This window comes from Corvus cornix, chromosome 4 (genome assembly GCF_000738735.6).
Source record: "Corvus cornix cornix isolate S_Up_H32 chromosome 4, ASM73873v5, whole genome shotgun sequence".
Lineage (NCBI taxonomy): Eukaryota > Metazoa > Chordata > Aves > Passeriformes > Corvidae > Corvus > Corvus cornix.
In genome coordinates, this window is record NC_046334.1 from 28,488,824 (window position 1) to 28,516,428 (window position 27,605).

Here is a 27,605-nt window from a genome sequence, read left to right on the forward strand (position 1 = left end):
GTGCATTAACCTTGCATACCACTGAGGGTTTTTTTCATTATTACAACTTCCTTATATTAAAAGTTGCCTTTCTCTTGATATTCACTAATTCCAAATTTCGTAACAATGCAGAAACAACGGGTGAAGGGTTCTCCTTCCATAAGTAAGGACCCTGCACTACACTTTAACTATCACCCACAAAGACCTATGGTCACAAATGGGATCCAGAAAGCAAAGGCAAGAGCTGAGCTTTGCAGGGTACTTTTGGTAGGCTGGCCTGAGACACCTCAGGTGAGAAGGGAAGACAAGGCCAGGGCAGGCTTTGCTGCTGGTGTTCACATGCTGGAAGACTTGCTCCACCTGATCCACTTACAAGCCATTGCAAGCCCATTGAAATACCTTGTCGTTAGTAAATCCACAGAGCAAGAAACCTGGGATGCTCCATTGCCAGTGGCAGACAGGTAATGAAGCAATCAAGCACAGGGGCTGTAAGAAAGAGGTAGGTGCTCAATCTGCTGCTCTCCGTATGCTGTCAGCGGCCAGTTCATGGGTCCTGTTGGGGTTTTGTTTTTTTCTTTCTTTGAAAATGTGCTTTTACACATTGGAAATACCATTTTTTTCTTCTCAGTCATTTTTTTGTAGCCATATTCTATAGCCAGGAAAAGAAGAATTGATTTGTTTGAAGGAATGACTATAGCAGATAGAAAATTATACACAATCAAACTCAGAGTTACACTGAACTGCTGAGTCATTCTAAAAGAAAGTATTGTTTTGCCATCTGAATATTTTGCTGTCAACTCAAAGTATAGTTTAGTTAAACTATTTTATATTAGAAAGTTTAGACAGCAAATTATTTCACATAAAGACACTTGCTGGAACAGTATGTAGCTTTTTTTCTGTATCTGAATTTAATATATATATTCTATTTTTTTTACTCTGATAATTTTTCACAGACAACAATTAGCTTTTTCCTGATCTTTTTCAATTCCAAATTCTTTAACATCAGAAAAAAAGACTAATTAATGAATTCAGAACATTAATCTTCTACAATATATTCAATAACTCTCTAGTAAAAGAAAAGTATTTTTTCTTTCCACTTTTATATGATCTCTAAAACATGTGCTTAATTAAAATTGATCTCTCTTACTTGAAATCTTTACAGAGTGACTTAGTGAAACATGGCCTCAAACATAGTTATTTGAAATTACATTAGCAGGAGATCTAAGCAATAATGTGTAATTGCTGTTACATAGTGTCACTTACTGTTATTGTCTCAAGCATTTTAATCATGAAGAAGTATACATGGTTTTCAGCTGATTTTTACAGATTTCTTGATTAAACCATATACTTGGCCTGATGATCAGCAGGACAATTTAGCTGCATTTTTAAAGAAGGAGGGTTTTATTTCTCAGTATGGATATTCTGAAGTGATGGGAGTCTGGTGCCAAGTTCTGGGGTCCAGCTCACCTTTAGAGGTCACAAGGGGAACATCCCACAGTATTTTCCCTATTTTCTGGATTAGCCACACCATGAAGCCTGAAGAATTAACCTAAGATGGCATGATATTCTGCTTTTTAAAAATGTATGTTTAAGGCTCTGTAATAATCCTTGAGTGAAAAACATTAAAAAAAAAATCATTCCTTGGTTTCTTCCTGTGTCTGACTCTAAATAAGCAGTAGTCTCATTGATTCATTACCTTCCCTAACCTCTTCTGGAATGCCTGTTTTATGCTTGGTCAATCACCAAATTTTACAGATTTCTCTGTTTCATTGACAAAGGTGTTATTTCTATCAAGAAAATGCAGAAATGTATGCCAGAGAAATTAAACCTGTACTGCAGCCAAAATATATTAAGTACAAAGGAACATTTTCCAAGACATCCAAAGTAGCTCAGAAAAATTGGCTTATGTAGAGAAACAAATGCAAATATGTGGAAATAAAAGGAGTACCTCTTCTGCAGTGCTTTGTCAGCGGGAGGAAGTCCCACATCTCTGCCATTCTCCAATTGATTATCTGCACTCTCTCCAGGTATTTTGAAGGTAGATGCCTGAAAGACAGTTTAACATGAAAAATGCAGATCAGATCATTTGGCAGCCATCTCCAAGAGCAGAGACAAATACACACTCTGGACTGGCTGATGCATGAAAATACCCCAAGTCTCTCTCACATACAGTCTCTTTACAAATGGTGTCATTTTAACATTAACCTGATCAAATCTTGAATGAGGAGTGGGATCAAGACAGAATGGACAATTGGTTTGGTAAAAAGGCTTATAAGTTCTGATGAAATAAAGCACTTTTTAAAAACTGTGCACATATTCCATGGCTAGAATTCAAAATCTGTAAGGAAAGAAGCCCTTTTGGAGAAGGAGATTCCCTTCAAACTTTGCCCTTTATGGACAATTTGCACAGCTGTCCCTGGGCAGAGTTTACACAGGCCTGAATCTCTTTATAACTCTCGTATTCTTGATGGCAAGGAAAACAATAAAAGCCCATACTCTATTATTTGGAAATTAATATCCAAATCTTTACCTTCAATCTCCTTTTTTTCTCCCTTTCCACTATTCTGAGGGTATTAGCACTAGTAGTGAAAAACAGCTCCAGAGGGCCCTGCTAATCTCAGGGCAATGGCAAGTATATGGGATGCCAAGGGAGTTCCACAGTGATAATTGTTTAAAAAAAGACATTCTCAAACAAGGGGAAGGTAATTTTAGAAGATAGAAAGTGGTTTTAGATGTTTCAAACTTTTGTTTCGTTTTTCATATAAATGGTCTTAAAAGAGAGTCCGTGAAGAATATGCCCTGGGCCTAACTTCCTGTGAGTGAGAATAGGATAAGTTATGTCTTCGCATTGTAAAAGGTGATCTTTCCTCTCTACCAGTGCTATAAGCATCTGCAAGTCTTTATCCACAGGGAACAATTAATTTTTCCCAAGCAAGTTTGCTCATTAAAGTTTCTGACTATAACTTCATTTTCAATAGAAGATATTGAAACCGAAAATAAGTTCCTTACACATATGCTACTAGAGTTGGGGAATATCAAGTGTAGACTGCCTCCCATTTGTGCTGAAATGAAGCACGGGCTCCGTGGGAAGTTGTGACTAGCTAACTGACAACCTGAGAAGGGACAGGCTGAATCTTCCGAAATATTTCCTTTATATAGACCCCAAAGTCAAATATCACATGATGAAAACAGAAAGAGATGAAAGAGCATTCCCTTTGCAGATGCTCAGCCTTAACTCTCCCCTCCTGGCAGCACCATATCCTCCCACCTGCTGGCCCAGACAGGGCCTCCATATACAAAGAAAACTACAGTTTGCAATGCCCTCTCCTGCCTCCTCCATCTCTCTTTTTTTTCTTCAAAAAAATAATATCTGATATTCTTTCCCACTTTGCAAAATATTATTTTTCTTTGAAATTCACCTTTAACAATTCCCATCCTTTTGCTCTTCCTGTACCTCTGGATGGCCACGTAGATTGCTTGTGCATCAGAAGAGAGGGCACAGCAACCTCACTGCTTTCCTCACCATGAGTGGTTTGAGAGAGTCCTCCAGGCAATTTAACAACGTCTTCCCCCCCCACCCCGCCACAATAAACCACTTTATAGTGCTCTTATCCGAGCCAAGTTGACCTGCAGGGCACATTTCAGTAGCAGCTTAATTCACTTTCTCCCTTCCCTCGAGCTGAAAACAGGACATTAGTTGCTGTATAATGTGACGTCCATGTCTTGTTTCTCCTATTATCTGGACTAAGTAAATCATAACAACTGCAATATAGTTGTGCGCTGATTTAAATGAAGAAATATGGCTTGATGTTGAAATAATTCCTCTAATTTATATATAGCAAAGCCTTGCACAAAGTATTTTGTCAATGACAGCCCGAATCAAGATGTGCAATCTTGAGAAATTGTTTGATTAACTTCCGCCTTGTAAAACATCTTCTTGTGGCAAGTACTTAAGCCTCTAAGAGCTGCCAAGTTCAAGCCAGTGTGGCTCATGCTATAAGTCTTCCTGCAGCCCTTTGGGCCACTCTGTAATGAGAGCTACCATTTTGCTGTCACTGTCACTTCGCATATCCACTCTCTAAAGCTCTGTTTGTTGTTTCATTCTGTTCTATGTCTCCCTTAGGAACTTCTTCATTTTAATATAAATAGAGCGCTTCATCATGCAGTGCCAAAGACTCGTGGAAGGTACAACTCCCAGTATTACTGAAAATGGTGTATACAGATGAATTTGGCCAGCAGATCACAAACAAAGGGCCTGAAAGAAAAGGGAAAAACTTCCTAATCCAAAAGTATGGAGGGGATAAGGCTGAAAATAATAAAGGAGAGGGGAAATGAACTCCTCACTCCGCTAACCATTGGTTTGATTATTATTCACAAACATCACCGGAAGGAGGTACTTTAAGCTTTTTGCCATATGGCATGAATGCATCATACAGTATGTATATTTTTAATGTTGATTACTAATTGGGTTTTTCATTCAACATGGAAATTAGTTTAACTTCTGAATCAGGATGATTCTAAAAAAATCGGATCATAATTATAAGCAAAAAATTTATATTTGTTTTAGAAAACTATGTTTTAGAATAGCATTAATTTTGGAAATTTTAATAGTTGGCATCTAATGTTTAAAATTTTGCAATCTTTTCAACTTTTCCTTTTTTAAATCCACACATTTATATGATATGATCAAAGGTTTGATAATAAGATATGACCTAATAATATTAAAATGGAAAAATTAAGATAGGATAATCAAGGATTAAGGGTGCCCAGGCAGATAGATGCAGGAACCTTGATGTAATATGTGTTGAGAAAACACAAAATAAAAAGGCAATTTCTAACACTTCCATAATTAGAGCAAAATTATAATAGATAATAATAATAATAATAACAGTAGTAATAATGACAATAACAGTAACAACAAAAAAAAACCAAACTAGAGTGATAAAACCACTGCATGTCACTATATTACATGGTAGCTGTGGTATGTGACATTCTGGTTATCTAATGCTTAGTGTCAGCATAATTTTTTATATTTTTGAAAGAAAGTATTTCCCGTAACAGTAACACTTGCAATATTTTGGAAGATGTGAATGAAAGCAGGGATTATTTTAGTTCTGCAAATTTTACCTCTCACATATTGATCTATAAACCCAGTACCAATGGCAGGTTGGATCTAATCCCATTCTGTAGAAAGTAACATAAGGGGATCAAATAATAGTTGGGTTTTGCCCTAGCAATAGTTTCTAATGACTTCATTACATTTTAACCACTTTGCCCACAACCCTTTGGCTTTAGCCTCTTACTTGGACAATATAACTGTTTCTATTATATCCATATGGAAATGCTTTGTGGATCATATCAACTCATGCTTGCATATTTAACGTGGTTGTTGCAGTTTAATAGCTAACTGCACAACAGTTCTTAGCATTTCTGCTTCCTTTTGTGCCCTCTACAGTGAATACTCAGGTTCTCTCTTATTTTTACTCTACTTTTTCAAGTGCTACGTGTGCAGAAACATCCCAGTCATTTGGAATTGCTAATATCCAGTTACAAATTCACAAGTGGCAAATACTCAACCATGAAATTCAGTAGTTACAAAGCAGAACATTTGTACATTGTAAATTCCTGTGCATTTCTTAAGTTGCATGATGGGGAGCAGCAGGTGACATTATCCAGTTTTATGTGCACTTTACCTTTCTCTAACACCCTTCTCTCTCTCTTCCCTCCTGCTGATGCTGCTGAAGTATAGAGTTTCATTCATTCACTTAAATGCTAAATCCCATCAAGCTCAAAAAAACCTTCCCAGAGACTGGAATAGGACCAAAACTGATCCAGACTCTTATCTGAATAGGTATATTTATATGGTTATGTTTGTCCTCATGTCCTTTTGTCACTCTTGGCACAGGCTGCCCAGGGAAGTGGTGGAGTCACCATCCCCAGAGGTATTCAGAAGATGTGCAAATGCAGCATTTGGGGACATGGTTCAGTGGTGGATTTGGCAGTGTTGGGCTAATGGCTGGACTCAGCAACCTTAAAGGCCTTTTCCAACCTAAATGATTCTATATGGTTATGTAGACAAGGGTGAGCACAGAGGCAGGATGGAGAGCACATTACAGTGTTTGATGGGTGTGTGGTACTTACCCTTTCTGCCATCTCCCCTTTCTCCTCCTCACCACAGAACGAAGCACCTCTAAGGTGTTAGGATATGTAAACTCATGATGCTTCAGCAGGGCAAATAACTGTTATTATACCTTTTCTAGAAACCAAAAATTCAGCCTGGAGCCATCCGGTCTGTTCAGCATCTCCCACTTTGTTGCCCAGCAGCAGAATCCTGGGCAGGTTTCATTTTTGCAGCTTCTCCTGCTGTACAGGAACATTTATCAAAACTTTTGAACTAAGCACTAGGGTTGGGGCAACTCAGTTCACTGGTAGCAGTGGTGAGGAGAGGTTTTCATGCCCCAGTGCCAACCCAATGAGTGCTTCAGTTACTTTATGTTGAGGAGTGCAATGTGGAAGCCTTCCTTCCTACAAATCTGCTTTAATACCAAGGCTGCAGGACTGTGATCTATCCCTCTCTTTTTCCCAAAAAAGCTGCACATGGAAGGTTCGGACCAGGACCAGCCTCCTGAGCCTCAAGATTAGCATATGAATGACAGAGACCCATGGCCAGGGACTCCCCTCCAAGGGGAACACGTCTCCAACAGGGATGTTTTTCTTTTGCAGAAATCAGCATTGGCAAACAACCTGTGGAAATCTGTGGAGCAGGATGGGCTGATAGGAAATGTATTCTTATTCACTGTGGAACTGCTCCTAGACATGTGTGAGGGCTTTTACTTTTTACTATAGAAGTAACTGGTATATTAGTCTTATGGTTTTTTTACTGCAGCTGCAAATTCCAGCTGTTTTAAAACCAGCAAATAAATTAATTAACTGTTAGAGAAGAGGTATTATAGGGGTTCATACCAGGGAAATGCCAAATCCTGTAAAAGAAACTTGCACAGAAAGGAAGAATGAGGTGACTATCTAATGCCTTTTTATACATTTTTTTAACACAATGATCTGCTCCCAAGTTGCATTTAAAATCTGTGTAGTCTATATACATCTCAAACAGCTATCATAGAAAATACTTGCTTGGCATCTGTGAGATGCCCTTTCACCAGACCAAAAGAGCTATGTGATTATTATTTTCAAATATACAATATTCCACTTCATAAGTAGCCCAGCATATCTTTAGCCACACCGCTTCTAGTAAAATACTGCTTGGTGAATAAAGGGGGATAGAGTCTATCTCACAATTATAAAAGACGGTGGGATATAAGCAAATGTTGGTATTCAATCATCTTCTACCATAATTTATGCTTTTCAATGAGAGAGAGCAGCAGACACAAGCAAATTTACTCATAAGGCAAATAAACTAGCAGAAATTTTTAAATAACTGGGGTCAAATTCTGCTGTCACATTACAAATTAATTGGTGGCCAAACTTAGCTTCAGGTGTCTGAATAAAAGTCTTTCCTTATTACATTTTTGGTGTATAAATAATACGTGGTATTTCTGTGAGGAAATAATTGTGTAACTCATACTTTCACTCTATTTGTGCCTAGAAGTCTTTGCCTCACCTGTGTCAAAACATCATAATCTTACAGCTGCTAATTGCAGCAGAGTGGCGCCTTGAGTTATTTTTGCGGTCAGCATGAGATGGCACGTGACATTTTATGTTATAGTAACCCTCAAAGAGGCCTTTCTATCATAAAGATTAATGCAGAAAGAGGAGGGAGTGGAATCTCCCAACATCTCTTTGAGCTGTAATGTTCTTGATTATCATGTAAAATTAAGGTGATTTGTTTATTTGTCAAGTTCATTACTTCAATGCTAATACATGGTCGTGTAACACATTATCTACCTAATACTTTTAAGGCAGCTTGTCAAAATAAGTGCATATTAGTTCCGTTCCAGCCATGCTGGACTTTTGCCCAAGGAGAAAATGAGCAAAGAGCAAGATTTTAACATGATGAGTCACACCAGTCATATTGAAACCCTACCTTTTAGGGAACACATTAGGTGATATTCAGGAGCTCATATTTAGCAACCCTCTGATGGACATTGGCAAAAATTTTGCTGTGTAGAAGCCATGTAAAGACTCTGTTTTTAAAATGCCAACAGATCAGACACGCTTTGAGAAACACAAAAAACTGTATTTTTTAAATGAGCATTTTTTAATCTCTATCAATTTCTTAGTAGCCTACAAATAAGCTTATGCTCTTTCAGCTGAGAATATATATCAGGTTTCCTGGAAACCATCCCACTAGGGCATGACTATAGCTCCAATATAAGCAGTAAAGCACTTAAAAGGGGGCTAATTAGCTATTTGCTGTACTTGACAGATAAAAGATGTATGCAAGCACAGAGAAAAGACTGCAAATATAGATATCCCTGATTATGTTATTGTCCAACATTTTAATTAATTTCTTAGACCACCTTTGTGTAATGTAAAAAGGTTTTGAAAGATGTGACAGTAACAAGGCTGTGGTGTTTCTTTAACTAATCTCCATCACTGCAGGGTGCTGGAAATTTTAAAGCACGTTTTATATGCTCAGTTCATTGAAGAATTACTTTTAGTTCTACTGGCCTTAATTTTTCCTTTATTTGCAGAGCAGCAATGAGAAAGGTGTGATTTGATTCAACTAGTGTGCTGCCTAGAAGCCATTTTGGCATGTAAATCATCTGCACAGGAGACAGACTGGCTGGTAACTACAAATAGGGGCAGATGATAAGACCTATGGTCTCCATCTGCAACTCTTTCACCGGGTGAGGAAGTAATGCAGCTTCTCTGAGACTTATTTTAGTTACCCGTGAAATTAGGAAATAATATTTATCTGTCACTTGTGAGCATTGTGTAGTTTTCTACCCCACCAACCCTCAAGTACTTGGAAAGCCTGAAATGGAATTTCCTCACAATATATTTTTGTTTCTAATTTTAGCCAAAACCAAATGCAAAGTAGCCTACAGCACGAGGCAAGCCAGGCAAATAAATGCATTAACCAAACATTCTGAAACAGAAACATTTTGGCCCAGGGTTTAGATTCCAGCAGGAATTAGGGCTCCTTTCTGGTTAACTGATACAGTTTCACAGGTTCACAATGATACACAGCCACCTTGGCTATAAATCATTCAGGTGTGCTGCCATCAATGTCGCAGGAAGGAAGGATTTGGCCCATGGCACATAAAAATAAGGGTTTATGTGGGTAAGGAGATAGGCACCAACAGAGTAAATAGCAGCTCAGAAACCAGCAGCGCTTTAAGCTTTGTTAATAGCAAGGAGCCAGGTACATTAAAGTGGCAGACAATTTGTTTGATAAGCAATTGATATTTGACAGGCCTGTGACAGCCATGTTGTCAGGAGATCACAGCTCCTGCCTCAGTATGTGACTTTAAAAACTTCACTAGGGGAAAAATTACAGTCAGGCAAGCAGCAGCAAGGCATAGCCTAAGGCACTATCTGCCAATAACTAAGTCCTAGGGAAAACTGATTTGTGGCTTCTGATCACATGAACCTATAGCCTTCACTATTGACTAATTGTGGTTCATCTGGATGTAGATCTATCTTGGCTAACAAGAAAGCACTAGAGGTCTTCATTTAGCCATTGAGCTGAGTCTCTGGAGACCTGTGTGCAGCTGTCTTTACCTTCTTACCAATCAACACATCAAAAGCTGCAGAATATATTTCCACTTTCAGAAATGCAAACTGCTAGTGAGATAAAGTTGCCAAACTAGACTTGAAAAAGAGTGAATGATTATGACTCTCCTTCAAATGTAAAAGATAAATCATTTATGACCATGCAGAACTTTGCTATCTATATAAATTCAGAACAGATACGATGGAATCACTTTATCACCTGGACAGCCACATCATTTTAATGTAACTGTAAAGGATTAAAACAATTTTAGGTGCCTTTTTTTTTCCTACAAAGCATCAGCCTAGAGAGAACACAAGCAGACAAGGTGAATGCACATTCCCTTGCAGAAAGCAGCTATTGACTGCTACTGTTTTAATTTATCCTAGTGAAAATAGTGTAGTTAAAAATAATCTACTTGGTGCCATGAAAATCAGCTGTTAATTACCATGCAAAGCATTCTACCAAGACCAAGTCCAAATATTATGCTAAAATTGCGGAAAAAAAATTAGAAAAAATACTATGGATGTATTTGAAGGTAAATCTACAGAAGAGACAGGGTCAGCAATTTCGGCTTAAATCACTTTCTTGGCTTCTGCTCTGGTTAACAATTCATTCAACTACAGGTTATATTGGCAAGACACAGAACACCACCAATGAAGGAGCTGAGCTCCTTCCTACTCCATCAATGCTATCAGAGTTTAAAAGTCTAAGCAATTTTAGGGCTCAGCTGTAGTTTAAGTTCAGATTCAAGTCACATTGCATTTAAGAGGCAAACAATTTGCTTCAGGCCCAAATGACCAGGACTTTTGTGATGTCTGTTAATCAAGGCAGGACCAGCCAGTATGGATTTGACTCAGTCTCATGCTGCTTTTTCTTTTGTGTGCTGTCTCAGTAAGTCCAGAGATAAGGTTTTTCTTGTGAGATTTCTGTTTCCTCCCAGTCCAGAAGAACGGGAGCAAAGAAGGTGCAGAATCTTTGCAGGATTTCAGTAATCTCCATGTGCCAGCTTGACTCCAGCAGGGAAATGGCAAATATTTTTGCCATATCCCATTCTCCACAATTAAATTGGGATTCACAGTCTGGCAGAGAAGAGCAAATTGATCACATAAAATTAAAAGCAATATGGATCCCCTTAGAATGTCAATCCTTAGGGTAATTTTGCTCATTTTTAGTTATATTAATGAATACATGTTACTGGATTACCTATCTTGACCAAGACCAAAGAGGATAATAAAACTAGATGAGCAGTCTGGTACTAGAAATTACTAGGAATTTAGAGCAAGAGACAATTTAAAACCTGTTCTTCAGTGCAGGTTGTTTATGTAGGTAAAGCAGAGGAAACTTATGACTGCATTTTCAAAGTTCTTACCATTTAACATAATAAATGTCTGCATTTGTTGTGGTGTATTTATTGCTGGTTATTATTATTACCACCAATTTTGACCTAGCATACAGATACACGGTTTTTTCTAGTTGGGAAAAAAAAAAAAAAAAAAAAAAAAATATATATATATATATATATATATATATATATATATATATCACACCTCTTTTTGTGGGACTTCCACTGTGAAGATTTTGCTCAACAGACTTACGATAAATGTCAAAAACTCTTACAGGGAGGGCAAGCAGTTCAGCCTGTTCCCAAAACTGCCTCATCCTTCTTGTTACAAAACCTTCTTTACATGCTACTTATAATTTTGCAAAATTTACTCCCAAGGATAACATTTTCCACACTGACATAGTTACTCTGGAAAATATCTTTACATCTTGCCTCTTGTTTTTGAAGGACAGTAGAAATAGCTTCCACTTTTAAGAGTTCCTTTTCAGAGTGAACACTCTGAAGATTTTACCTTATTAATTGCACTCTGACCTCCACAAAAGACAGGATGGGCACAAACTTAGGGCAAGAGTGACCTGGAAGCATTTCTAAAATTTTCTCTCAAAGGGCTGCTCCTTTTCAGGATTGCTGTCAGGTGCTGTAGCTAGGAGCAAGGCATTACCAGCATTTCTCATACTCCTTATTAATGCTCCTTATGCAAGTGGGGAGAAACTGCTAGACCTGGATGCCAACATGATGGAAAACTGAAAGGAGGGAGATGCATAATTTACAAAAACAAGCCTGGTGGGTATTTAAGCAGAGAAAAGAGGGGAAAAAAATGTGATAAGCACTTTATAGAAAAAGGGATAGGGACAGAATAGATGAGATCTAACGTGAAATTTGGAGCTAAATGTTTTTCCTTAGAAAACACTAGTTTACCAAGCTTGTAACTTTCATGCAGAAATTACAGTTTCATTCAGAAAACTCTAACTGTAACCCTTCCTTACTCCAGTTCTCCACTCCTCCATCCCCATATCTTACACTTTTTAAGAATATCAATTCAGCTTTTAATAACACAAACATGCCTTGTTTTCCCAAATCTCTCTCTTCTCACTCAGTGCACAGGATCAATCTGCTCTGGAGATGTATACAAACTTTGAAAGCAACAGCTGGACTTGCTTCATCCATTACAAAAGTTACCAAATCTGCAATAAAGGAAGGTGACCACCACAGAATATGACAAGAAGTGATCTCATCTAATTGTCAGAACAGATCACACTTGTGAATTAGTTTCTTCAGAATTATCCTTCTCTAAAAAAACCCTTTCACAGGCGGACAGGAGCTAGGCATTACTATGTAGGCACCTGAACATGAGCTGAAGGGGCTGATCTGCAGAATACCCCACTCCTGGGATATTTTATGCATTTTAAGTACCTACCATATGTTCTGGAAAGGAAAAAAGTAAAACAAGTTCTGGATGAGGGTGCACAAGACTTATTTAACCTAAATAAAAAGTTGTTTTCATAGGAGGAAGAGCTGATGATGGAACTGTTTGTTTACAAAGAAGTACGCACAAAACAAGTATACTAGTTATTGTGTTTTGTTATCTTAACCCCTCTCAAGAGTCTTGGAAATTGTTTTGCAAACTGGACGGCTGCTTTATGAACAAATTGCCTTTCTTCCCATTTGGAATTTGATCTCTCCAACTTTCTGGGGGGAATGTACTGAATCATTCTGATATTCTGTGACAATTTAAAAGCAAATGAAGGAAATACTTGGCACATCATAATTTTTTTTAATACCTCTGCAGCAATTTTAAAATTGGTTGGGTAAAATGGCCATTTCTACTCCTAAGAGTTGCACATTTTTAAGTTACCAGGGCAGTAATTTCTACAATAAAGACATAAATCTATCTATACTCTCTCTCTCTATATATATTTTATATCTATTTGCAGAACTCTGAAGCTCCAGAGATTTATAACATAAATATGCAATGTGAGTAAAGAACAAAAGCACAGATAATTTCACCATGCTCTATAAAGGAGATTGCAGAGTTTTGGTAAAAAATTAGATTTCATCAAGGGAGAGTCTTCAGAATCAGAAGATGCAGCAATAGGCTGGCAGATGCCAGTGCCTGACTTGGGAAGAAAGGTCTGATGAGGAATAGAGAGCTTTTGAAAGTTTAATGCAGCTCTTTGGCTCTAGCAGGTCACATCTCCTCTACCTTTCCCAAAGAGTCTTTAGGAAGCTGAAAATATGTGTAAATAACCTCTGCCAGTAATACAGAAGCAACAAACATCCTTGTTGGACACAGTCTATGCTTAGCTAACAGGTACAGCTGTGGTTAGAAATGGCAGCTTGATGTTCAATCCCATTTCTCCCAAGCTCATGCCATCCTTTTGCAGGAAGCCAAGTTAACATGGCCTGAAGTACTTCAGGAATTCCCCTTTCGTGTGCTGAGAAAGATACAAGATCAGGATTTGATAATAGGTGCCACTTGCAACAACCAGAGCATGCAATGCATTTTACACTCAGATCCATGTTCTCAACAACTCCTCCTTTCTCTTTCCTTTTTCTATCCCAAGAATGCAGCTAAACAATTCCTGCCATATTTTATTAATATTTAAAAATTTATTTATAAGACGATAACTCCAGCACTTTCAGCAAAGTAGACTAGCCATAACGTGAGAATTATTCTAAATGTGCCATGACTTATAAAACCTGAAGGTGTTACTTCATGAATTGTCTCTAGAGAATGAGTGACCCCTACCTGCAATAGCTCCACACTAAAGCCTATTAAGAGGGATTGGCCCAAAGCTCTGTAGTAGGACATTCCTTATGCCTTTGTGGTCAGGGGAACCAGAGGCCACAGGTTCGCCCACCTCCATCTGCATCACACACTGCCACCATTCCTCAACCAGTCTCACGAAATTCAGGGCCTTCAGAAGGAAAAATTGGTCCAAAGCACAGGAACTATTTAGCCGACCACTACCACTAGGAGTCCCATACATCAGGTGATCTAATAAGACTTCTATTAAGCATTGCAACCAACGAGATGAATTTGAGCACTGGTACAAGTGTCCTCAAAATCACACTCAGCATGTGTGTATCGGCTGCCTCATTTTTATGTGCTTCTCCCTTTTTCTTAACTCTGTTTACCAAGAGATGTTTCATCATTTTATTCCCCCACAGGTACAGTTTTCCCATTATTTTCTGCCTTACAGATTAAGTACCATATAAGAACAAAAAAAGACACCACCTAGTTTGGTGAAGGAGACATGTCTTACACTTTGCTAACATTATAGCCAGATTTCACGGTCATGGGAAAACAAAACACCCCAAATGGAGCAGTTATTAATTCAATAAATCCAGCTGCTTTCAGTGCTCTGGGCAAAAGGCAAAGTTAAAAGCAGCTGCTTGTTGACGACATGTGCGACCTGACCAGGGTAAGGTAGCTGCTTTAGCACATCATCCACCACTTTGAAGGCTGACTGCACTCAATTTCTTAGACAATCTACACACCATTTTCAGTTCTGTACCTCCATAATTTATCACAACAATACCTCAAGCATACAGATTGGTGGGGGGGAAGGGTGGGGGATGAAAGCAATTTACAGTATAAAGATGAAAGAAGCCGGACGGCTCAAGAAGACCTACTATGTAAATCATATCCACAGCTTAAAGGAATGTAGCCATAATATTCTGGAATTAATTTTTCCAGCATTCCTATATAGGTCACGCAAAGGTAAATGTAGTTTCCTCCTCCCCCTACCACTATATCTGGAGTTGTTTATCAATATGTTAAAGAGGAAATTGATTCTACCTCCCTTTTTCTACAAGGACAATAAGAACCTTATGTATAAAAACTTCCGATAGAAACAACAGCAATCAGTAAAAAAATAGTGTGCAATCTGCCTGTATGTCTTCCCTTCAGATTTTTGGGCACATCTTTCAAAAGTTACTCTTCATGACACTCAAGATTAAGAAAGGAAAAGTCTTTTCCCAGCAACAGTCTAGATAACATACAGTGTATCCCAGATATATCTCACCAATCCTAGCTAACTTCAAAAATGCAAAAGTTATCTGCAGCCTTCCTAATATATCTACAATGTGATTTTAAAACTATTATTTTAAACTTGCATTCAAGCCCAGGTCTATATTTTCAGATAGTTTTCTAAATTATGATTGCTAAATATGTTTGATTAATCAAAGGTGTGTTCTCCAATGGGAAAAAAAATGATCTTTTTTTGTAAGACTGTGTGCAGATACAACTTTACTTTTTTTTAGTGGTTTGGTAGCAATCTTTTGTGCACAAGGATTTTTTTAATGTGTTCAGCAGGTGCGCCATGTATCCCCAGGAGAACCAAAAGTGTGTGTGTAAATCTCTTTACACAATTTCACCTCTTCTCTCAATGATCAATAACATATTTATCTGAGAAAACTCTGAATTTACCTACATTTACTGTGTGCTTCTTAGCCCTTTAACTGCAATCTGCCTCTCAGTCTCTTTCCCCTGGGATCTACTTTTAAAGGTACAAGCATGTTAACAGTTTCAAACAGCTGCTATGGAAAAAAATCATCATGAATGTTTCCTTCTTCCTCCTCAATTGTGGACTTAAATCTCAAAATACACTGAGGCTGAGTTGCAAGAAGCAGTTGTAGTTACAGGATTAACTCCAGACACCTCCTGTTCTAGCAGACTTGAAGTTGGGGCTTATACAAGTGGAAAGGTGATACAAGAGATATTCATCTCTTGCCTTTCACACTGGTGGCTCCTGACATTTTGGGTCAAGCAAACTTTTAATGAATGGGAAAACTATTTCAGGTTATATTTAAGTATTTCTAAATATATTCTGTGTTTTTCCCTCCTTCCATGGAGACTTCAAGCAACCAGTTTTAAAGTCAAGAGGTTTCTGAAAAGAACACAAACTTAAGACTGCATTTCAGCAGAATATGTAGTACATTTGTAATGTGTGGTTTCACACAGAAAAGGTAACCCATTCCCATACAGAGGAAACAGGTGACAACATATTAGCTTTTGAATGGATAATCCCTCAAACCATGCTTCAGCCCAAATCTTTAGATAACCTTCTGCATGCTCAATGCACATATCCCACTGAATGTCTAAACATCATATTCTAATGCCAGCCTTCACATAGGCACATGTGTAAACCTCATTGCTCCCTACCAATGCACTTTGGACACAGGCTATTCAATTGAACATAACCATTGCCTCATCATTCCTTTAGCAAAGTAAATAAAACTGTGTTTGCAATACTCTGACTCCTTGGTGAAGTCACCCACTCCCAGTTTGACTCCACTGTACCACAAAAACTGACTCAAAAATAAAATTGTCCTTTTTTTTCCATCTACTTCTGAGATGTCACTTTGAATCTTCAGATCTCGTTGGATTCTCATGTGGTGGATCCCCTCTTCAAGACCCTGATAATTTTGCCGATGGTTAACTCTTAGCCATCAGGCTACCCATAACAAAACGGATGTATTATGGGGACTGATCATCACACCCCATTTCACTGAGGCTCCACTGGGATGCACAGTGAGTGAATCACCAAATCTAAGGCTGACAATATCACAGACAAGAATTTGCCACCTTGCCTGGCTAAATGATTTTGGTCAGTGAATGCAAACTGAAGAGGGAGTATTTCACAGTTCTTGTCTAAACAATAAAATCTGTCCAGACAGTATTTCCGGCTTTCTTTAAATCCCAGACAGTCCAATGTGCCTCCTTAGCCTCTGCAAACAACCGAGCGTAAAGGGTTTTAAAAAGACTTCTGTTAAAAAGCAGTTGATAACAACTTTCAATACTGAAAAATAGGATGGCATCTATTGGATCTCCACACTAAATAGCAAAGATCTTTGCATACAACAAATAGTCCTGTGCTATTGAGTGACTAAGTCCATTTCATTATTCATACAGCAGTGGACAAACTGATATAAATAAGAATGAAATTGTGCCCCAATACTCAGCTTTCAAGTGTGCATCACTGTTAGAATTTTACTAATAAACCCATAAAAATGTAACTAAATTTTTGCAAACTGACATATTCCTTGCTATATATAACTAAACATTATTTTTCCTTAAATTTGCCTTTATAGAGAGAAATACAGAAAATAAAGTCTCACTGGATTCATCTATTATAGCCTTAGTTTGAGCATGCAGTGGGCTGGGGAATGTTTTCAGTGACTTTCCTTACAGCAGAAGGTAACATTCCATTGTCCATCACCCGCACTTGTCTGGGTAGACTGACTGGGTAGATCAGGATACCTGGGCTACAGGGAGAAGGGAAAAGAGAATCTGTCGTAGGTGCTGTCACAAGGGTTCCAAAGGACAGCTGGTCAAGACTGATACATGTGTTAGATTTACAGCACCTACACTAAATTTGCAGCCTCTCTGTTCACATGTGAATGACCTCCCACACTTGGACAGTCATCTCGGAAGAAGGGAGGAGCTGGCTGTTTCTGTGCAATGAATCTGTTCAATACCAAGCCCAACACGGTTCAGGAGCTTGGAATTCATCTGTATTAGCAATGCCTGTGTCTGCAGAGCTTCCAGACTCTGCAGATATCTTGACTTTGCCCCTGGTATTTCAGATAGATGAAGACACCTGCTCAAGCAGATAGCAACAAACACAGCACCTCTTGTATTGTAAAGTGCCACCTTTCCTGCCTGAGTGCTAAGGGGACTGTAAAACTTCTTGTCAAGTGTCTTAACATGTCAAAGTTTCAAATATCGGATGGACAGTCAAGGGTGCAGAGAGGAGTAACAAATGCTCATGGCAGTTGCTGGAGTAGGATGCAAAGGTTTATGGCAACGTCAAAGAGCTGAAGCCAAGAAAAAGTTGGTACTCTGCTCTGCCTAATTTTACATTGCTCACTGAAGTGGCATGAATCTGCTTCTCCCTGTCTCAGATCTACAAAAATCGAAAAGGAAAAAAAGGAGGAGTTAGGGGTTACCTATTGGCTCCTCAGGCCACAGGGATACTGAGACAGCATGAACTTCCCTTGTAGTGCTGCAGGAGCCAGGAGGAGATGATGGACACTGTCCCCAGACCTTGGTCAAGCCTAGGCAGAGGGGATGAGGGGCATCTCACAAGCTCTCCTGGGAGGCTGGTTCACCAGTGTTCCAGCCTTTTCAATTTTGGTAGCTGCAAAGCAGAAAGTCAAAAAACATGCACATGGTTTAACTCTTGTACCAATCTCTCCTTTAGAAGCTATTCTACAGCAGTAGCTCAGAAGGCAGGGAAATACATTCTTTTCTTCTTATGAAGAGTTTGTACTCGTTTCAAATTCATTTATTTTCTCATGTGGTGATTTTAACCACTCATTTTCCATATTCTTGTTCTTAGCTTTTTTCCTCTTTCATGATCCCATATGTTTTGAATGTTTCTTTTCTCACTCTGGAAGGAGCAGCAGAAAAGTCTTTGTTGCTTGACAAGTCTTGGAGTTCTTATTATGAGATTCACAGCAAAGATATGCGTATAATTTGTATTACAATTGCCAAATAATCACAACATGAATGTTGTATTTCTGCTGTCATAGGATAGCTGTCAAAACTTAAAGATGGGAAAACAAGTTAACAAGGAACAAAAAACCCTCAAACCACAGTCATTTGTCCCCTTTAAGTTCTAGCTACTGGAAAAAAACCCCAGTTGCAGCAGATTTTGTAATATAAAATTTTCCATGCAAGTTCAGAGGAGAGAGCTTCTTCTTAGGCAATTTATAAAATGTTATCACTACTCCTTGGATATAATCTGGAATCCAATTTTAGGTTAAACGCACCTAATTATCACTGCAATATGTATTTTTATTTCTAATTATTCCTCTTCATACAAATACCACCAAATGGCTGAAAGCCAGTTTTGTATTTCTGTTGTGTCAGCTGCTGTTGTACAAGGAGAAGGAAGGAAGCTGTGACACTTACGCAATCTCACTTTGAAGGGATAGATCATTCTAGGGATGAGGAAAGAAAGTCATGACTGCATTTTATGCCATATGTGGTACTAACATGAAAAATAATCTTCTTTTTCTACAGCTGGCTGAACGCTGTGGGGGATCCCCAGCAGATATAGATTTGTGTATGTATTTGTACCTTATCGTTACTGACAAATAACTCCCACTAGCTTACAGCAGTTGATGGGCAGTGACACAGTTAATGACAAGGCTTGACTCCTTTATTATCATCAACTAAATTTGGTATTTTTTCCTGTGTGAATTCTAAAAATAGTATTTCCAAGTGTTTAAATTATGTTTAAGTTGATATATTGACTGTCCCTAAAGACTTACTCTATAATAGTTTTCTTTAGAATGATACACTAACTCCTTCCCCCCACACACATACCATTTTCCCTTTTCTTTTACATAACAGATTTCTTAAAAAAAAAAAAAAAAAAAAAAAAAAAGGGAGACAGAAAGCTTATATTTCTGGGAAGAATGGCGTGAGGGGCTGAGGAGGCCACATAATTGGGTGTGATGTGTCAGTTTCTCTAGTGACTGTCGGGACTATTCTGTCATCACTTCCGCAGCGCGTAAGCGAGAGGACTGCACAAATCCCCATGTCTCCCGTGACTTAACCAAACACTGGAGTCTCCTCTAAGAGAAAGTTAGTCAGGAGGTGTGCAGGTGTTTTATACATTAGCAAAGAAAGCAAGAGATGGGGGGATGTAAGAAAAAGGCAAAGGATAAGATAGTGTGACATGAAAAGAAGAAGGGCTTGCCAAAACCAGCATATTCATACCGGTTCTGCTTAGCAAATTGTACTCCTAAAAATAAAGTAATTAAAGATAAAATAAACCCCAACAGTCTAAAGTTACCCCAGCTAGAGACAGCTATACCTTATTTTACAGCTGTGGGCTACTCTGCGAATACAGCTTTTTCATTATTTCTCTAGCTGCTCTCTTTTCCCTAAAGACAAAACAGAAAAAACTAACAATACATCACACTTCACCTACCTTCTGAGCAATTTCTGAGTGGGAAGATAAACACAGTAGGTAGTTAAGAGACACTGCAGCTGTAGTTTTTTCTCCCTGAACCTTCCTAAGAACTATCCTATCAGTCACAATGGGCAGGATCCATTGCCCCTACCTTAGATGCTAAAAATACAGACCTTCAGATTGTAGCTGGTCATCTCTCTATATTCAAATTAAAGAAATAGGCAGATGTCCAGGATAGTTCATCTGACAAATTTTATATATCAGTCTTAAAAGAAGAAATGCACCCTAAAAGCATAATTTGATTTTGATCGATTTTGGAAGAGCATAAGCTCATTGTTCAGATGCAGACATCTATGTACATAGTGCATTATAGTCACTGCACATGATGATGACTCAATGGCTTCTTGTATGAGACAATGATGCATCAACATTCAAAGAAGCAAACAAGGAAACATCTAGGTTTATTTCTGTTTATTTCTGTTTTAACAAACTCACACTTAAACAATGCCTAGTTTTGTGGAAGAAAATGATTATATACCTGTACTTTGGTTTTGCTACATTCTTCTGCACTTCTGCTATGCTCAGTTAAACAGGAATCCTCACTATAAGACATGGTCATGATCCTTCATCTTTCTGGTTCTGGACCCCTAAAGGTCCAGAATGTAAATTTAAGTAACACAAAATCAAATTATATTCACTGCATGCCTACTGGAACTCAATTACCTAGATTTTCTCACATAAATGTTTCCCTGTCTTTGGGAGCACTTCCATATCAGAATGAGTGACATTAATTGATGCAATACCAACTCTATTTCAGGCACACAAGGTGTGTTTCAATCTGTATCAAATCATGGACCAGAAATGCCTTTTTGCCCAGGCACAGGGCACGGATGAAGAGGAAGTGTTTATGCTTGGCCCCTGTGAGTAGATTAACAAAGAAAATCTTCCCTATGTTATGTTTCACTGCTTTATTTTACCAGTGAAGTTGGCACTGCAGAAGTTCACTTCTACAAGACAAGCTTTTTTAGAGCCCTTGAACCTGAAACAATAACTACTTTCTAGCACTTAGTGCTGCTGTGATTTATATATCTTCACGTTATATATTCACATGCAGTGAATCCCTCAGGTTTCCAGAACAGAAAATTAGGGATGTACTACTACCTTTGAGGAGCTTAACTCATAATATAAACTTCAGCTCTGTGGACTGACACTATTTTTCACGGGGATCTAGGAACAGGATTTCAGGCCACCATCTACTGTTTTGAGTCTGATCTCTCACATGCAAAGGTAGAGCACAATAGAAGAGCCCAGAAGGATTTACAGATTATGAGGTCTATGCAATACTGTAAGCTGTGACAAACCAAGGTCCAGAGTAAATTAAGAAAAAAAAAAAAAGGAAATAAATAGGAAGGGAAAAAAAAAAAAGAAAAAAGAAAAAGAAGGGAAAGAAAAAAGAAAAGAAGAGCAATAGAAAATCATAGAAAGATAGAAATGTATTGTTACTATTTTAGATCATTGAAATAAGAGGAAATTTGTAAAAGGAAAGAGTAGAGTGTGTGTACAGTGCCATGTCTCAGAGCTGTTTCAAACAAGAGTAATCTCTATTTGAAAACCTTTCATCTTTAAGCTGGGGAAGAAAAACATACCCAAGAGGTTATCTGAAAATGAGACTCCTAGCAAATTTATTATATGTAAATTATTTCAGATACTGCTAGAATTACCTGAAATAGCACTTGAAGTTCCAAACTAAAGCTAGCCGGAATGCTCTAATTTGAAACAAGCAGATAAATTTTGTTTACAATCTTTTTTTTTGGCATTATTTTTTCTTAGTCAGATGGGAATCAGGAACGCATAAACAATTTTGCAGTAATAGTCCTCTGATCAGAACTAGAAAGCCTGAGAAAACTTACAAGAAAGCTTGTTCTCAATAGAGGAACTTCATCTTCATTGGCGCAAACACCCAGACAGCAGCAGGCACATGAGAAATACCGAAATGAGCATGGCCCTGTATCTTTCAGTATTTGAAAGACTTGCATTTGAAGAGCATGCAAAAACAGAAACAGATTTTCTTTCTTCTCTCTCTCTGCATTATATATTAGATTATTATTGCCATACGTGAGACCTGTGGAATTTGGAAAAAGCTTTCTTTATGGGCATGACAATGAATAGGATGAGCTCCAGAAATACTATGCTGTAGGGTGCATGTTCTGGGACAGGTGTCCCAACCAAAGAAAATTTCTTATTTGACTTCACTAGTCCGAAATGTACATTAATCACCTGACAGGGTCACTGCAGAGATCATAGGATATATTAGTTCAAACATCAAACATTTAGTTCAAACATTTCACATACAATAGGACATAAAATTATTAGTTTCATATTATAAAAATGACTGTAAGTCTCCCATTTGGCTTGCAAATCTGCAGCCATAATGGAATCGAGAAGTCAAAAAACCCCCCTAACACTGATAAAGCCTTCAAACACATCATACATGGGAGGTTTTCCATTTGAGGGAAAACCACACAAATTAAGGGAACACAAATCCTTTTTTTCAAATGCCATGACTATTGATTTCACTACAAAATGCCTCTGAATTAATTTCTTTTAGAACAAGAAGCATTTTTTCACTTAGCAGTTTTATACTTGCAAATTCTACAAAATAATTTCCTTTCATTTTTGTTTGTAACAAGACAGATCCTGCTTGACTCAAACATTCATGGTCATCTTGTGCTTAACAGCAAAACTCTCTGTGTGAAGGGACTGTGAAGAAGGCAGAAGCTGTAATTCATCAGTACCAATACAGAACTATGAAACAGAACAAACCACAGAACACGGTTAGTGTTACCTTTCAGGGAATTTCTATTGTATATATATGTTTGTGTCTATTAAATGTAGTTTCAATCATTTTGCCATTTAGAGCAGAAAAGGTTTTATCTTAAGTAACAGTACTTTTAGAAACTTACACTCCATTTTAAGAATATATACATATGTGTGCCCTAGTAGGTGTTCATGCTGTTACCCTTCTTGTTTAAACTAGGGATATTCAGATTTCATTAAGCCAATGCAGGAAATATTACAATATTTACAAAAAAACCCCCATGCTAGCCTAATGGACTTTTGGTAGACACACTGTTCTAAAAACCTACCCCAGTAATGAGAATTTACTGAACAATCTTGCAAGGCTGATTCCAAGTAATGCAGGAGTGGAGAAACACTAATCAAAGGACACAGTTAAATAAATAATTTGATACTACTTTTAGTTTCTTAACATAGGCTATTGAATTGCACGTAAAGGAGACACTTATGATAGAGAGCTTCAAGAAGAACTCAGTGCTATTCAACATCCTTACTGAGACAAGGGTTTCCAATTTTGAGGAATCAAATTCCCATGTCTTTTACTATTCTTGCTGAAGCAGCAGCCAAACAAAATGGCAACCAAACTGACATGCTGCTCACGACTCAAACCAAATGTAAAGTCTGATCCTCTAACTTGGAGGCCACAATTCTCTTCTCAAAGATCTTGGGCAGAAGCAAAAGTTTATCCGAGCAAGACAAGTACTGACTGCAGAGTAAAGCTGCATACATGTTGTCCACCCTTTTGATCAAATGTGTCTGTGCTCAGTTAGAGCAGAAGTAGAAACAGATCTCTGGGCCAGGTAAATTGGCTGGAAAAACATTAATTTAATAAACAAAAGGGCCCTTGCCAGTAGTTTTTAAGGTAATCTTTTGCAGAATAAGATAAAAGGCCATGTAAGATAAAAAAAAATTGAAATAGGAAAACAAACAAAAAAACCCCCAGATTTCAAGGTGGAGGATAATTGTCAGTGGACTTCCATAGGATTCTGTGCAGTTCAACTGCCTCATAAATGACTTTTAAAAAGAATTTTGACACCACAAAAATGAATCATTTGTTTGCAGAAAAATTTCATGATTACAAAATTGGGAAAGAAAAATTTACTTTCAATGAATATGAAGTAAAATATAGACAGGAAAGGCAATCAAATAATATCACGATAGATAATAATGTCAAATTTAAGGAAGGCTGCTGTGGATACATAGTGGACAGTAAGCACCAGCTCAATGTGTGGCAAAAGCAAGAAATACAAATAAAATATTTAAATTTTTTCTGTAAATAATAGAAGGTAGTATAAGTCATTGGCGTAGCAGCCACTTCTTGAAGACTGGATGCTGTTCATAAAAATATAGCAAAACTTCAAAAAATACAAAGTGTACTGAAGATGACAAAGAATGAACAGAGATACAAATGGCACTCTCTGGACAGATACGTTAGTATGACTTGGGACCCTTTAACACTGTAAAAACATGGTGCAAGAGAATTTGTTCCCACTTTATGGTCTAAAGTAAAAATTTCCACTGTCTCACAACACGAGAACTAGGGAATATCAAATTAAGTTATTAGGCAGTCCATTTAAAATAAGCACTTTACCAGGAATTCTTTTTTTTCAAATAATTAGTAATTAAATTAGTAGTTTAACCTAAGTCATTGCTGCATCATGCCACAAGTGTAAATAAAATCAAAATGCAACTGGGCAAATTTAATGAACAGAGGACTATCAAGGGTACTAAAATACAACAATATGGTAAAGCCTATGAAAAGAAATCTCTAAAGCTGAGATCATTAGAAGATGGAAAATATTCTCTGGACATTTTCTTGTACTAACTTACTGGCCACTGTCAGAAACAGGCTACTGGACAAAATGTACTTCTCGTGTGATTCAAAACAGTCACTCATATTCTCTTCCAAAACACCACTAAAACCAGTTTATTTTTTCTTAGTGAGATGGAAGAACAAAATATTAGAAAACACTGACAATACCAGTTCTATTTTCTAGAAATAAATACATTTTATGCATTTCCACAATTCTTGTTTAAAAATACTTCAATTTCTTGCAAGTTAAGAAATTAGAATTATGTTCAATGACAATTCCCTGAATGTTCAATTTGCTTTGAACTGGTCTTAAACACAAGTAAAATTCCTCTTTCTCTGGAACTGAAAAACTCTATTGGGTTACAAGAATAGATTAGCTGTGACTAATCTGCACTGGCTTCATGGTTGTCCTAAGGTACCTATTTCTTTCTTAATTGTCCATGGTCAGTAAATTACTATGCTGTCTCAGAACAAGAGATATTCTAACATTTCTTTATGTATTATTTTATAATACTTCATAAAATTCTGAAACACTAATGTAGCTGGTTGATGCATGCTGAACATGCAAGTAAGTAGATAAAATTTAAAGTCAGTAAAATAATTGTTTTATTCTTGAACTACATTTTCTGGTACACTAGTGGAAGTTACAGAAGATCATAATTTTAGCATAAAACCCCACTAATCCTGGGAAATTAGAGAAATCAGCCAAGGCTTTTTCCACTGACGTATGGCTTCCAGACCTCAGAAAGGCTGAACAGGGAAACAATTTGTTCACCCTGTAGCAAAAGTCAGCCTGATTCATCAGAAACTCTTTTCCTATTCCCTAAGCTTCCTGGGATCATCACTACTCAAAAAAACTGACAGAGTTTGGTCATCATTCAACACTGAAGCTGCTTAAAAGTGATAAATGTCACCTTTTTACCAGCTACTTCAATTTCCTCAGAGAAAAACCTTCTATCTTCTGTAACTATTTGCAACTTGATGTTTAAATTATTTCGTTGATAGGTCTAGTTATATTATCTCCTTTGTGTTAACTACTATTAGTTTCTATGATCCCTAATAATTAAGCAATTTCAAGCTACTTAAAGAACCCAAAGTTACAGATACTGGTACAGAGTTTACTGTGGTCTTTGACACTACAAATACTTTCACAGGATTTTCTCTTTTTTTTTTCAACACAGTAAATGGGGTTCCGTTTCTGGTTTTGTTTCACTGATTTTTAATTTTCAAAAACTTTCAAGGTTTTTACTAGTGTTATTATTTTCCTTTTTATTGTTCGTTTTCCTTATATGTCAGTGACATTTCTGTGACTTGGACAGTCAGCTGTCTACCAGTCTACTTGTAAAATGCAGAAGGGGCCGAGAGTCCTCAACTCTAAGTCCTATAATTTCATTTTCGTCCTAACTCATCTTTTCCACTAAGGAAAACTGCGCTCCCCACCTATGTCCAGATGTTGCTTTCTCTCCAGTTTCAATCCTGAAGAGACCTTTTGCCTTATTAACCAGTTTTTCCATGTTCATATTTTCAGAGTCAGAATTTGCATTAGCAATTCTACATTTAGTTCTTATTGCCCTTTATACTATGGGAATTTGTCTTACACTCCTCTTTCTCCAACTTAAAAATTGCTACGTTACATGAGACCAGTGGTCCCTTCAGTATCAATCACTAGAAGACTTTGCTGAAAGGTGTGGGGAAACTGTGCTATCCACCCTTGTAATGAGCTAACAAGCAGGCAAGTTTCTTCCTCACCTACTTTAATTAAAGTTTGACTTATATTCTAAAGCTTGAAAACTTAAATCCCTGCTCTAAAATCTTTTCTGACAGAAGTCTGAGAGTTTTTGTTAATGACATACACTTCCCTGAAACATTGTTTTAAAGGCAGGGAGTTTAGGATGCAGGAGAACACCATAGTTATATAACACAAATCCATAGCATATAATGTAGCATTAGAAATAACTTAGCACTTTCATGTGATATTCTAAATGGATAATTTTTATGTTAGGAACAAAATTTAGGAATTTTATTCCTCTTGCAGAATTTTCTTTTTAAACATAGACAAACATAAACATTACTTAAACCCCCTTTTAAGAAAAAATAATACTACAAAAAAGAAGGTAGTGAGTTAAGTCTAGAAAGGTTTAAAACCAGGAACAAGTCTTATTGAGACATACTTTATTAAAAATCCAGAAATGAACTTTAAATAATTTTAATTATTCACAGAGAAGATTCTATCTCAAGTGTGTATTAAGGTACTTTCCTCTTATTAGCTTTTGCATTTCATTAATTACTTTTTTAACTATTTCCTCACCTTAGCCATGCATCAAGGAATGCTGCTTCCAGTCTTCCAGCAATGTTGAAGGAGATCTGCACAAATACATCACCTCAGAATAAATGCATGTCATTTATTACTAAAATTGAATATGAAGAAAAAATTGTCTTTACCTTATTTTCCATTTGTACTGAAGCAATGAGAAGGACTGGACCATGCAAATAAATTATCTGTTGAGACCAAATATTTCCTGTACTGTTTTTCAAGAAATGGCCTGTCTTTCACCTTCTTCTCTTCCTCTTTCAGCAGTGTTATTCCCAATCAGTAAACACTGACATTCAAGAGTCTATATATTTATGGAGAGTTACTACACATATTGTCATCTGAGCTGTCACCATCGCGTCCATATCTATAAACAGGGAAGTCTGAAGCATCAAGTACTTTCTGCTTGCAGTTTGTACTAATACATGCATGTCCCCTTTTTAACACTACTTTTCCTGCATTCAAAGTGAATTTGCTTTGATTTAGTCTTGTTCATTTATAATGGATTTCTGAAAATTGTGCCACTTCAAAGAGAAAAACCTTATCTGCAAGCCTTATCCTTACATAGACTATATAGCTATGTTTTTTCTTTTCTAATGATTAGTAACCCTATAAAATCATGGTGTAAACTAGAGAGTAAATGCTTTGTCTCTTTTACATTTTGTATTGGTCAATTTTTATTGACTGTGTACCATTGT

The 27,605-nt window shown here is 37.3% G+C and overlaps 2 long non-coding RNA genes across 5 annotated transcripts in view; one reads left to right on the top strand and one right to left on the bottom strand.

Annotated features, from left to right (window-relative positions):
• LOC104697132 overlaps positions 1-27,605 on the bottom strand; it is a 558,345-nt gene that overhangs the window by 311,014 nt on the left and 219,726 nt on the right. For both annotated transcript variants that reach the window (XR_005601785.1, XR_005601786.1), the window contains exon 4: positions 1,928-2,025. This is a non-coding gene — a long non-coding RNA (uncharacterized LOC104697132). The remainder of the gene's footprint in view (positions 1-1,927; positions 2,026-27,605) is intronic.
• Positions 117-27,085, top strand: LOC120409920. 3 transcript variants are annotated; one of them, XR_005601788.1, is made up of 5 exons: positions 117-478; positions 19,030-19,072; positions 20,745-20,847; positions 22,618-22,761; positions 26,910-27,085. It is a non-coding gene; the product is annotated as an uncharacterized LOC120409920 (long non-coding RNA). The 3 variants fall into 3 exon arrangements; XR_005601787.1 differs by having other exon boundaries at positions 22,622-22,761; XR_005601789.1 differs by having other exon boundaries at positions 117-440; positions 22,622-22,761.